The sequence below is a fragment of the Kryptolebias marmoratus genome, linkage group LG7, assembly GCF_001649575.2.
Source record: "Kryptolebias marmoratus isolate JLee-2015 linkage group LG7, ASM164957v2, whole genome shotgun sequence".
Lineage (NCBI taxonomy): Eukaryota > Metazoa > Chordata > Actinopteri > Cyprinodontiformes > Rivulidae > Kryptolebias > Kryptolebias marmoratus.
In genome coordinates, this window is record NC_051436.1 from 19,005,416 (window position 1) to 19,018,883 (window position 13,468).

At 36.6% G+C, this 13,468-nt stretch overlaps 1 protein-coding gene across 5 annotated transcripts in view; it reads left to right on the plus strand.

Annotated features, from left to right (window-relative positions):
- The window catches only part of nrxn2b (neurexin 2b), a 967,206-nt gene that overhangs the window by 566,120 nt on the left and 387,618 nt on the right, over positions 1 to 13,468 (plus strand). The gene's annotated exons all lie outside the window — the stretch shown is intronic.

Below are 13,468 nucleotides of genomic sequence, written 5' to 3' on the forward strand. Positions count from 1 at the left end.
ATGCTTTAGTGAGGGTCCAGTGATGAGCTTACAGTGCACACACAGAGACACAGAAAGCAGTCACTGCTTAGATGTTAGTTTCATTAAGGAAGAGCTTTTATCTGTGCCTCGGTATTCACCAAACATTTGAAATTACCTTGTAAATAAAGATTAATAGTCTGACCTCTTGTCAGGGAGCTGTTTCTTTTAGTAATTGAAAAACGTAATACTTTAGCTTCAAGGAAATATTACTGTGAGTCTTATCTAAGTTTCTGCTTTTCATTGTGCAAGTTAATTTTAAGTGTTAGTTTAGTAGTGCTCATTGTATTAAGGTACCACAGCGGAAACCGTATGATTGGTAAAGATGTTTCTTTAAACTGTATAAGTAAATTTGATAATGAAACGGATTTAATTTAAATGTTTGCTGCAGTGTGGCAGAGCTCTGTGTGTAGCTCTGATTGTTTACATACTGTGTAATTAGCATCAGCAGTGACGGGCTACCAAACTTGTTTGCACAAATTAAAGTGATGGGTGCTGAGTTAAGCTAATTTCTTTGTGATAGCGTATCTTTGACTGCTGTGGGCTGACAGTTGATATTAGAGAATATGACCAGCATATGTTCTCAGAGGGCAGATTACCAAGGTCCTCTGTTAGTACTTGGAAGTCTCAAGCTAAGAGAAGGTGATAAGTGCCCTGCCACCAAGTTAAGCAGAGATCCTTTGCAGCTCCAGAGAGTGGAGCTCAGCAAGTGAAGAGAAAAAGAGAAGGGCTTCTACTGCTGTGTTTGAGTTGTTGCTTTTAGGGAGCATTAGCAGCTTTACTGTTTTGGTTTCAAAGCCAACAGGCAAAAGTGGAATCAGAGAGCTTATCAGCATGTTTCCTAGAGGTGATGTGTGGGTTTTGTGTGTGTGTGTGTGTGTGTGTGTAAACTGAGAGACGTCACCAGCAGTCTGATTAAATGTGTTGTGTACATATAAACCAAAAAGAGTAGAAATACAAAATACAACCATGCCACATACCTGATACTTAGCTGGTATGTATCAGGTACATACCTGGTACTTACCAAGTACCACCAGAGACTGGATTGTAATGTGAAGTGACTTGTTATCCTGTACCTAGAAGGTATGTACCGGCTTTGTGCCACAGTAAGTCTACAACAAGTATGTACCTAATATGTACCAGCTTATGTATTGCTACCCAAAAAGGATGCATTCAATTGGATTTCTCCATCAGTACTGCATTATTTAGTTTTATCAACCTTATTCCTATGGTCCATGTTGCATTTATTGAATAATGTATGCTACTTCCAGTCAGGGCATTTTTTTTCCTCATAGCAAACATCTTTCTCAGTGGAAATGCAGACCAAAACATGTGGGAACATTACCTGTTACTTCTTAGATGTGATAGTTTAATCATACCTGTTCCTTTGACTTTTAAGGACATTGTGAAGAAATGCTAAATATTACCATATTAAGCTACTTCTTTAAGTCTGTTGTTGCAGATGGTGAAGTGATGACTAAAAAGCTCTCAGACACATCAGCACTTTCTTATCTTATTTATTTGAATAAACAAAAGTGGATGAAAAACATTGCTCGTAATGTGTGAGCAAACAACAGATATTTAAGAGTTTAATGAAATAAAACTGAAAGTTTAAGGTCTTCTGCATTAAAGATCAGTTTGTGCAGCACAACTACAACAGTAGGTATTGAATTAAGGGCAGAAATATGATCTAAATTGTTGTGGAAAAACCTACAGCTGTCTTCTCACATTAAGTCGTCTCTTAGCCTAAATAAATCTGAATAAATCTAGAGTATTTGATCAGTTTTGTATTCTCTCAGCATCGCTCTCAGTCTGTCATCTCCTCACTGGTGGTCTGACAGTAGCTAGTCATCCATTAGTGTTCTTCAGTTGGAAATGTATCATCAAAATAAAATCAACACATAAAGAGTTTTTGGTGGTCTTATAAAATGGAGCTTTTCAGCCACACCGCCCAACAAATACTGCATCAGAGAACATCTCAGAACAAACAATTTTATCAATATGATGAAAAACTGAAGCAGTTTAGCAAAACCAAAAAATAAATGCTTTAAAAACAAACATTCTTGATGATGAGCCCCCAAGATATTCCACTTTACTACTACTACCACTACCTTACCGGAAGTTGCAGACATTGATTCTTCAGGAGAGTAGTAAGGATTAAGGTGAATCCTTTAAACTCTTGAAAAAATCTAAGACACAAGACTGTCATCGGTGTATTTTGTTACCATATGAACATACCATCAAATGGCTGCTGGTCACGGTCACTCACTTGGTTTTTACAATGTATATTGTCAAGGGTTGCCACACTGCAGAGAACCACGGTACTTAAAATAACTTTTATACTTACTTCCCAGAGACATTCAGTATTTCTCAATCAAGACCAAACTTTAAGTCTTTAAAGTCTATGGCATGACTATTTTGCTTCTAAAAAAAATTATATCCACAAACAAACCCCAATTATGTTGAAAATATTATTTTACATTCTATTTTGTTTGTACTGTGTTGGGGTCTGTGGTTGCTCTGTAGTCAGAGCCACAGTCCTATAATCCTGAGGATGCAGGTTCAAGCCCGGGTTGTGTCAGGAAGGGCATCTGACGAAAAACATTTGCCAAATCTTTGATGTGAATTCCCTCACTGTGGCGACCCCTGCAGAAGGGAGCAGCCTAAAGAACAACAACATTGTTTCCGCTATGCTATATAGTAGTGTGGCTGCCTCCTTCAAATGTGCATGCTTTGCTGTTGTTGGTTTCTATTGTTGCTTGTCTTTTCCCCCCTTATAACAGCTCCACATCTTCTGAACGTCTCTTCTGTCATCATTCTTGCGGACTTGAAGCAGAAAAAACACATTTCATCTCTTGACTTTGAGAACTCGGCTTTGCTGAACTTTGCCTCCTTCCATGAATTGGCTTCTCACTTCTCTCTTTATGCTTCTTTTCTTCTCATCATAAAATGCGCCTTGCCTTCTTGACGCCTTTCTCTGAACATGCTAACCTTCAATTGAAATTTTCTTGAGCCAGCTCTGAAAACGAAGGTAGGACCATGAGGTACAATTTTCAGGTCGTGGAACTTATTCGTCAGATGTGATCTATCTCAGGACAAGGACAAAGATGACAAGCAGTTTACATTAAAGACCTGACACATACCCTGAATTTGCCCTCTTGGTAACACAGATCCTTTCTGTCTGCATGACTGATCAAAGGTGAGACTGACATACATGGATGCTTCTATGAAGATTTTGTAATGTATATAATCAGAAAAATGGCAAAAGAAACATCAAAATATACTTTTCTATATCAACTTTTTCCATCTGATACTGCAGCACACATGATCTTTAGCAACACCAGGCTGCCATAAATTTTTTGGACATGTACATACATTTTGTGGCATGAATGCCTCAATTGTGAAACATCACATCTACATCATGACTTAATAACAAAATATGTGTTGTAGTGACCCAGCAATAATTTTACACAATGTCATGCCTCACTATGAAAATGGTACACTGCATACTGTATCCACTGGAGATGTTGTTATAAAGGTAAAATAAGTACCCTGGGTGGGCCTCTGTACCTCTATATCAACCTGTGAATGTGACAGAGCACCAACAAGGTCAAATGTTAGACTAAAATGTCATTCTAACAACAGCAAATATTAGATTGTATTATGCTGTAACTTTCTCACAGTTTAACTGTAAAAATCCACAATATACGTAACAAGAACACACTGTGAACACTAAATTAATGTCATATAAGTCACAAGACTTGGCATTTCACAAAATGCCCTAAGCTTAGCCATATTATTTCTCTTTATTTTGAATATAGGCGTTTTTGCTACCTAGTGGCACATTATATGAATTTCAAGGTTTTGTTAAAATGTTTTGATAAAGATTTTTTAATAAAGGGAAAAATATGCATACAATATCCTTATACTAAAAAGTTTTAAAATATAAATGTTGTATTGTATACTCAAAACACACATTGTCTGTCAGTAACTGGAACCTGATTCAAGGAATAACATAGAAAAACAATATTTTTTATGTTGCCTTTAAAAAATAATGAAGACATGAAATTGAATGCCATTTCTTTTCAACATCTGTGTGTAATAAAAAATCAGCATAAATATTAGAGTAATTATTTACTGTGCTGTTGTGTAAGGGACCTTTCTTGGTGACAATTACAGGAAAGTATAAAGCAGCCTCGCTGGGTGAACAGATTTTTGTCTTGGACTTACAACAGAAACAAGCTTGCCAAAGAAACAATGCATGGCATTAAACCTGCTGTTGAAAGAGTGCTCAGTCACTCAGTTTCATACAATAACACATTAATAGCCTTTATGTGGTAAACAGTTTTCTATAGAGAAGAGTGTTTGTGTTGTTTTCTCTATTTAGCTTTGAGTCATTTGATTTGCAATACCGTAGATGATTCAAACAGCTTGAAAGGAGTATACTTTGCAGCAGTTTGTCAACCTCTGTTTTTCCACACTAGTTAAACTATTTCATCTTTTTAGTTGGTATTACCTGCTGGACAGCAGCCCACATTAAATCCTTTAATGTAGCTGCAATAATTTTCTTTCAACACATATTTGTTTTTTTTGTTTTTCCGTTTGATTTTTTTTCTTAAGATTTTCTAACCCTGCAATACCAAAGTAACCTAATTGGATATAAAGATGAGTCATTTGGCTCTTAGCTGCTTAATAAAGAATCGTTGTTGTCCTGAAGTTAGTGTCACTTTATTGTCTAAGTGAAAAAAGAATAAATGAAAAATGATGTTACAGCAGCTTCTGCATTATGACAAAAATAGACGTAATTTCGAAGAAGCAATTTGAGTCAAAGAAAAAAAAATCTAAACATATTGCACGTTAGCTTTATTTGATTTTCACTATGTCTCAGGGCTAATTCTTACCTATGTCCATTTATCAAGTCACATAAAAATAATTTCCAGAAGGGGAGGACAGAGGGCAAACTAATTTGTGACACAATAAGAAACTAAGCATTGCCAGAAAATAAAAATGGGATCATTGTGGAGTTTACTAGTATCTGCTCATAGTCTGAATGAGGCTGAGGCCATTCAGAAAGTTAGATGATTTTGTACATATTATTATTTAGTTTTGTAGTTGATTTTACATACAAAACTGAAAAAAATACATTTTTTTGTTTTTGATAAGCCTAATTGCCATCCAGGTCTGGAAAAAACTAAATAACTTTTTTTTTTTTTTTTGGCCCTTACATACATATCTCTTTTATATCTTTTGATACCACTTCATAGTCCCTCCCACCACTATCATTAAATCATAAAATACTGCTTCTCGATTTTGTTGGGAATCCACTTGAAAGAAAACAATTCTACTGCAGAATCCCAGAAGTCTGATGGGCAAAAAGCAGATATCTAAACTGATCATAGCCCAGGGTTAACAGCGTTGTCTTTCAGCCTCGGATCAAACAGGGCTTTTCGCCACTTCACCCTGCTGAATAAATTTGTTTAGTAGCACAGCAACAGTTTGAGCTGTGGTTGGTGCCTATGTTTTGTACATCTGAAGTAATTTAGAGGCTTAATAATGAAGCTCTTTTGTTTGCTCATTAGTTTTGTTTGAACTTCCTTGGAGTTGCTCAAAGGGCCACTACACTGAATTTAGTGGAGGAACAAGGCAGGATATATATGTATATGTGTGTGTGTGTGTGTGTGTGTGTGTGTTATAACTGTCCTGAATAGCAGGTGTGGAGAACTCTGTTTTTAGAATTCCTTCTTTCCGTTTCCACTACCTCAACATTTGAATATAAAACAGCCGTCCAATATTAGTTTTAGTATTAGTAGTTTTTGATTATATGTCATAAAATCTGCTGGATTTACTGCAACAATGAAAAGACTTTGCATTCACTGTGCCAAAGTTTGTTTTCTTCACTGTAACAAAAAGACTAGTGCTGTCTAATATATTTTCATGCACAAACCCTCCAGATATTATTTGTTAATCAGTATCAGTCTCCAGTGATTGACTCGTCTATTTGTCTCTGTACAGCCTATAAGTGGGCCACTTGGTATTCTGCTTTATTCATCTAGAACCAACTCAGACAGGGGTGCTGTGCAAGTGGGCGCGGTACAAGGACTTCTTTCACGCATTTATTTTCTGCCTAACGTGCACAGGTGAGGGATTGAGTAAGGAAGAGCAAGAAAGAGAGGGTTCTCAGAGGGGAGGCTGTGTCTGTGCATTTCTTTGTTAAACTGTATGCATTCACAACACGCATGTGTTCAGTGAATCCAGCTGCTTGTGCATAGTGCCGTCAAGCATACTAAGTAAGCACAGAGTGCCAGTGTTTGCAGCACTGCTGATTTCAATCTGCATTCTCCCCCAATAGCTCCTCTCTATTGCTTTCTCCATTACCATTCAAACATTCAGCATAAAGCATAACAGAATGTGTTATTGCAGCAGAAAAGCTTGTCAATGAAACAGGAATTTACCGTACGTAGTTGTGTTGCAAGTCATTTACTTTATAATTAAACAAAGCACTCAAGGATTGACAGTTGGAGACATTTTTTGTTGACAATCATAATGACAGTTTCACATCTTTTGGACAGTTTAGCAATTTGGATCTCTCTTCAAGGGATTAACATCATAATCCTTATATTTCTATAATTATCTGTAAGGCAAATGCAGGACACAAAATTGCACTAACAAATGCACATTATATTCACAGAAATGTTTTATAACATTGGGAAACATTTCATTGCCAATCAGTTTTCACTGGGTTACTGGGTCAAAACCATTGCTAATTATGATACCTCAGTTATATTTGCAAGTTTCAACAGTTGTTGTTCGAATATGACTTTAATTACTAACAAAGCTATGTTTATCAATGTATTTTTCTGTTATAATCTTACCATAATTTATTTTCAAGTAAATGCATTTCATTTAACTTTTGTTTGTTGTTATTAGCCTTGCCCAGTATGAGATTCTGACAGTTTCATGGTTTCAAAATATTAAAACAAATTTAAAATATATCATATGATGTAACTGTTGCATTTTATTAGACTGATACTTATTGCTAACTCTTGTAACATGTTGTAGATGTTTGTTTCAAAACAGCAGAAACTTTAAAAGTGTGACAAATGTTGCTCCTCTAGCTGAACAAAGACTGATTTTGCTACAGGAAACATTTTTTAAACAAGTGACTGTCTTTAGCAACAAAATGAATCATATTGGGGATTTTTCCCAGCCGTCACCCACAGCTGTGAGTGAATACTACTCCACACTTCGCACAATTGGAGTAAATCCTGTTTATAGCATTTTTTTAGCATCTTATTAAAGAGAATTTAAACCAAAATCAAGGTATGTTGGAAAAAAACGAGTGATTTTTAACACTGGGACTTGATTTCACATGTTGCAGTTATAACATAAAACGTCAAGTTGTTTTGACCCATTCTATTAGATGTTATTACAATTTGACATACAATACAATGTATTAGTTTCTTTTATCCTGAAATTACTATACATCCACACAGATAAATATGTACACTTCATGACAGGTTGTGAGATCAGTCTAAAATTATTATTTTTATTCAATGCTTAAAAACTGGTTTAGTCTAAAAGGTTCTACCTTTTAAGTATGAATGTATGAATAACCCATCCTTGTACTGTGCTTGTTAGAATTTAGTTGACACAGAATTCGTAAAAGTCCAATGTAATGACTGTTTGACTAGTTTTAATCACTAAGTCCATTACCTGGCCTTTGGTTTCAATGTAGAAGAGAGGTTTCATCATTTTTGTAACGTAGCTCATAAAGTTAGGAATGTACTGTATTTCATGGGTTCAGTGTCTTCAGAGGTCTTGTAAAACCCGTAGTAGATTAAAAAAATACAGTTTACAGCGATGGAAGCTGCTACAGATGTCATCATTTACTTCACTCTTTCAGAGTTGGAGGGTCAAGTACAGTGCCATTTTAATTAGTGAGTGAATAATTAGGTTGGATGCTCTTCTGGTTCAGAAATTAGGTCATGGTGAAACAGCATTTTTTTCTTTACACACCACAATAAATTTTCTTTTATTTTTTTTCTGGTCCAGGCACACACTTCCAGTTTAGTCAAAGTATTATCAGAAATCTACTGTCTTTACATTAGCCCCTTTTCCCAAAACACTTCAAGGAGCACCTAAGTCTCCTTCACCTTGTCCAGCTGTGATTTATGAAAGAGCTGAGATTGCAAGGAGCGGTGTAAGGCAACCAGCTGCTGTTACACCTCTGAATAAGTGAGGTAATAACAGATTTGTAACAACTGATATATAAAAGGGTAAGGCATCATCACAGCTCGGGGGTGCGCTGTTGCAATGATAGGTCTGTGCGACCAGCCAACCTAAAAATTTAGAATGGGAGCTGTCCTGTACATATTTTATGTGTAGAGCTCCATGTCAAGACCGCTAAATTATACTCGGCGCCTCCTGTGGTTTCAGAGACAGCTTTAGGAGACCAGATGATTAATTATTTTTTTGTGAAAGGGGTTATTGGAGCCTTTACTTTCTTAATTGCTGTCGTGCTTTGGCTTCCTCTGCCATATTACCATAGTAAATGACAGCAATGTTAGAATAACTTACTTCAGTGTAAGCTCGTGCACTTACAATATATCTCTAGTTTCAGGACAAATGCTAATGTATGTGATTTGGGAATTGACACGTTTTTAAGTATTTTACAGATTTATCTTGTACTTTGATATGTTTGTATTTTTAGGAATTATTTTGCTAATGCTTTTTATTTTCTTTATTTATGCCATGACAGTGGCATAACATTTGGTAAATTGTCTAACAATTCTGAAGGACAAAGTGAAGCTCACAAAGCATTGCCTTGCTTTTTGCTAGCCTACTGTTAATGCTTGATCAGCTTTATAGGCTTCTAGACACATCAGTCGCAATGAGCCCTTCTTGCTACATCTACTCACCAAATAAATAATATTACTTGATCATTCAAATACATTCACTCTCATTCTTTACAGCAACACTATGGCCAACCATTTGCTTGGTACCACAAATTAAAATCCAAGACAGGTAGAGAACGAAACTGCAAAATTTGCATGTACACTTCAATCAACATCAATCATCAGGTTGCTTGTTTTGATGAAGGGCATGGTGATTTCAACATGAACTGGGCACTCAACATTGCATGGATCAGGACAGACTTAAGGGCAGGTTTTACCCCTCTCAGATTTTCATCAGCAGCTGCAATCATTCAGCTAAAACTCTGAGGGAAAGAGTAAGCAGAGCTGTGAACATCTTAAAGACAGATAGGTCGAACTACCGAACCCCCTGATCTTTGGGACATCACCATCCATCTGAGAAAAAGACAGGCATGGTCCCAGTTGAAAGCCAACACAGAAAAGGCATCTATTTTTTTCCTCATATGCTCTATGGCACTCCATTATTATATTTATTGAGATTCATGACTCATGCCTCCCCACCTCCTCTGTGGCTCCCAACTCTTCTCTGCTCTCGTTGCCAGCCGGCCTCAGAGCGCTACTGTCCAGACGTAGCAATTAACCGCCACCTCATTAAGTCAGAAACACAGAATTCTGAATAATAACTTTTTTCATATAAACGCAAGCACACACAGAGAGACACACAAAAATCTATCTCTGCTTCTCAGTCATGGACTGCATGACAAATTCGATAGAGAGGGAGCTATCTTTCCATTTGCAGACACGAAGAGTGAAAGTACTGTCAGAGAAATCCAAGTATGGATGGAAAGCAGAGGCAAGAGGACACTGAGAGTGAGTAATGAAATACTGTTTGGGCATGCAAAGGCAATTTTGGCTGCTTTAGAAGACAGCAGCGCTAAGCCCACTGGACTTTCAAAGTCGCCATGTCAAGAAGGTGAAGGGGATTGGTTGAGGGTGGATGGCCTTGTTCTGCAGCCTCTGATTCTGAGGGCAGAAACTGTCAGTAATAGTTTTGCACAAAATATGACTTGGGTGGAATAAATTCTTTCATCGTGCTCATCACCTGACCCACATATATTTATTGTATTACTGAAAATTTTTCAATCAAAGGGCCAATTTCGAAATTTTACAGAATGTGTGCAGCATATGTGAGAAGCAAATGCAGTGACAGTGGTTGTCATTTATCTTATCTTTTTTGCTTTCAGATCAATTTTGTAGTCTATGTAGTTTTTGGAATATTTGTTGCTCAGATAGCTTTACTTCAGGTTTTAACTAAAGGCCTAGCATTCATTAAAAGAATGCATATCACTCAACACCTTTCATGGCAGAGCTTATAACTGAAATCATCTTATGCTGAGAAGAGATGGAGTTGTAGCTGTTTTGGGCAAACCTGGTAAATGTCGTTATACACAAACTCATGCAACAAGATGTTACAAGATGGCTGATTTTGATCATCTGTGGGGGCTATTGTGAATGAGGTTGACTTTAAACATAAGTCAGTTCTAGATGTACATTCAATGATCAGTAAAATCTGGTAAGTGGTTCATTAGATTTTTTTCCCAACACTAAGGATAGACACACGTAAAGACACTCACAAACGCATGATCACCCATCATCAAAGGCAAGGGGCGACAACGCTCTCCATTTTGTGTTCATGCATCTACAACCTTTTGTAATTAATCAAACATCTGGTTGTAACTTTGAGTAAAAGCTGTTAGACTTCTTGTAGGTCTAGATTAGCTTTATTTTTGGTTGCATTCAACCACTAAACACTTTTCACTCCCTGCTTGGTTTTAATTAAGGAATGCATGAGCTTTTAAACCACATATGCATTAAAGGGCAATTAATGGGGCTTTGTAAAAGCACCAAAACCACTCCAGCCACTTGCAAGCATTATCAAAAGGCTTTCACTTTGCTCTGGAATGAGGGGGAAAAATTGGAGAGAGGGATGTGCGTCTGTGTCTGCATTTATGATAAGAAAAATCAAAATATAAAATGGATGGAAAACAAGAAAAAGCAATTATTTTTCGTTAGTACCCAGTTCACCCACTCCATATCTGTCAGTTTCTCTGTTCGCACTTTGTAAATAGCCACATTGTACATTTGAGTATTGCCAGTATTCCCTTCCTAATTCTATTCACTAGTACAAAAGTACTTCTGAGTACTATGTTCACTGTCATTTGGTGCTATGTAACTCTGAGAAGTGCTATTTATGTGTGTGTTTTTTACTTTTAAAAAATACTACTAGGTCCTTTTAAAAAAAAATAATTTCCATCTTTTCCTAACTTGTTTCATTCCCCAGTCAGTTATTTTATTGCACAAAGAAATTTCTGCACCACCTTTTGATATGGACCTCTTTAGATATGACTTTTTTAATGCTTTATAAATAGTCAATTAGTTTGTAAACGCCATAAAAAACATTTATTAATCTGCTGTAAGACACTGTTCATCCAATGATACAAGCTCACAATTTGGTGAGATCAAGTGCTGTACTTTTATTTGTTTGAGTAAATGTGATTTGTTGTTGTTGTTTGTTTGTTTTGTGCATAGTTGTGCCAGGATGAGGCCTGAGGTATTTTGCAATGGTAGGCTTTGTGGTTGGATCTTTGTAGGAAAATGCTGCTGACATACAGTTTAAAGCATTATGAGGGTGCAGAAGAGCATTGTTGTGACAGCCATTTCAGGTACTTGTATGAAGTAGTGCTAAATATTTATATCTTTGGCCTGTTATCAGGGTAGTACCATTGATAACAGCTTCAGACTAAATGAGCTCGAGCATCTGAAACCTGTGGACCACATGATATACTCTACATGTTCTAGTTTTTATTGTAGCTTTTTTTCCCCACAATAATATTAATCACTAGTCATGTTTTCCACAATGACTTTACATATCAGACATACTCAATCATTTTTGGCAGTTTTATTATGTTGTCATTCAATCTGACTCCAATTGTTACAATATGGGTTGTATTACAAACAAATATTTTTCACATGCAATCATATTTTGACATCATTACACATTGATGGATTAGATTGTAAACTGGTGTATGACAAGCATTTTAAAAGGATTCACAAAATCAGCAGGGATCACACATCAGTTATTAGTATTATGCAGTTTTACATGAATGACCAATATCCCAATCTTCCATCATCCACATCCTTATTACTTATCACACGTTACCAAGCTGCTTGGATTGGAGTACCGATGAAGACGAAATACAATAATTTGGGTATTGGTAGTTTCCACACTCTGATCCCGTTCTCTGTTGTTGAGCTTGTTGGTCACTGGTTTTACATCAGCCATGTCATAATAGTTTGTCAGCTGTTGTGATGTAACATGCCACCATGTCTGTGATATGGATTATATTTTAAAATACAAAGTGAGAACAGTTAAGTAGCTACTTGCAATGTTTGCAGTTTGCGTATGTTTTGCGGTGGTAGAGAAAGAGCTAAATTTAATAGCACCAATTTAAATAGACATTTAAAATTCAAACACTCAGCTGAATACATCAAGTTCACCCAGCTAACTCTGAAAGCTAACATGGCTAAATAACACACTTTAGAGGAAACTCTTAAGAGAAGAAACAATTTTCCGCAGGACAGCGACATGTCAAAAAGAATTAGCGATCAAGTGACAGAATTTATCACTCTAACCAAACCAGTGCTGTGGTGGGGACAAAACGTTTTTATCACCTTTTGGAGCTGAAACAATGATATGACCTATCCCTTCAATGCTACAAAAAGTCTTGATTGAGACATCCCTACTTATGACTATAAAATTAAATGCTATCTGATAAGCTGTTGTTTCTTTAATTAACTAAAGATTTAATTTTTTTATAAATCTGAAAAAGACTTGATGGATGTGTTTTGTTGTTTTTTGTTTTACAATGAAGTAAGTTCATTTTTTTTAGATTTGTTATCAACAACAATGCCAAAAACCTGTCAACAGACAGTTGGACATGATGAGCTGCCTGTGTATTGCATTATTGATTAGCACTTTGCAATGTAAAAAAACATCACTGCAGAATGGGCCGTTGGCACATCAAACCTTTGACCAAGCTTTTCTTTTGTTGCCTCAGTCTATGCAAGATTGGTTAAAGAAAAACGCCCCATTCTTCTTTGATTGTCTTCCTACACACACACACACACATCTCAACAGAGAATGTCAATGTTCCCGAGGGACATTGGCACCGAGTGAGACCTTTACTCAAGTTGACATGGTAGATCATCAGGACTGACACAGTCACATAGGGAGGAGCACGCACCTTTACAAAAACAGACCTTGCTTTTATTCCTCCCTCTGGGGCCTGACTTGTCGATAAGTTGAGCTGACAGTCTCCTCTTCACCTTGTCCTTCCTCTGCATCCTGTCCTTTTCCTCAACTCCTCTACCTCCCTGACCTTTAAACCCACCACAACTCTACCATTATTGTTAGATTTTTTTTTCACTGCCTGCTCCTTGTAGGAGGAACATTTATTTTAACTGAGTTTAAAACCTAAATGTAGATGGAAATACAGTAAAAATGTAATAAAATGTAA